Source organism: Triticum dicoccoides, chromosome 5B (assembly GCF_002162155.2).
Source record: "Triticum dicoccoides isolate Atlit2015 ecotype Zavitan chromosome 5B, WEW_v2.0, whole genome shotgun sequence".
Classification (NCBI taxonomy): Eukaryota; Viridiplantae; Streptophyta; class Magnoliopsida; order Poales; family Poaceae; genus Triticum; species Triticum dicoccoides.
The window spans coordinates 5,686,130-5,687,104 of NC_041389.1; positions in this window are offsets into that span (position 1 = coordinate 5,686,130).

The following is a 975-nucleotide window of genomic DNA, read 5'->3' on the forward strand; positions in this document are numbered from 1 at the left end:
CGGGGCGGCGACGGGGACGGCGGGCTCGGGGCGGCGCAGGGCAGGACTCGGCGGCGATGGCGACGAGGAGCAGAGGCGTCGGGGCGAGAAAGAGATGGGTTTTGGCGAAAACTACTAAGTCCTGTATATATAGCAAGAGCATTGGTCCCGGTTGGTGGCTCCAACCGGGACTAATGCCCCCTTTAGTCCCGGTTGGTGCCACCAACCGGGACCAAAGGCCTCTTTTCAGCAGCCCAAAGGACGGGAAACGAAGACCTTTGGTCCCGGTTGGTGCCTCCAACCGGGACTAAAGATGAGCATTCGTCCCGGTTGGTCCAACCAACCGGGACCAAAGAGCGGCATTGGTACCGGTTTGTGCCATGAACCGGTACCAATGGACCCGTGTAACTACTTTTTTATTTTCTGCAACTATTTTTTTGTTGATTCTTCCTGCAGCTGTTTTTTTAGTCCCACCTCGCCAAGCGAGAGGCACTCGCAGCTGTTTATAAGTCCTGAGTGCAGAGACGATGACGAAGAGGCTCAATGCTCCTGCACGTTGGTTAGCTTCAAGCCTTGAGGAATACGGTAGACTGCACAGAGCTATGTGCAGTGCAGTTGACACTATTCCGAAAGGCTTGAAGCAAATTAACGAGCATTGTGCCTCTTTTTTATTTTTAATGACTTATTACAACTCAGAAATAAAAAGAAAAAAATAAATGTAGCAGAAAAGAAAAAAACTATATAAAAAACAACTCAGAAATAAATAGAAGAAAAAATAATTTTGATTAACTTTACTAAAAAATAGCATAGATGCCTATTTTTAATGACTTATTACAACTCAGAAATAAAAACAAAAGAAAAATATAACAGAAAAGAAAAAACTATATAGAAAACTACTCACAAATGAATAGAAGCAAAAAATAGTTGTGATTAACTGTACTAAAAAAGGAGCATATATGCTTATTTTCAATGGCTTATTACAACTCAGAAATAAAA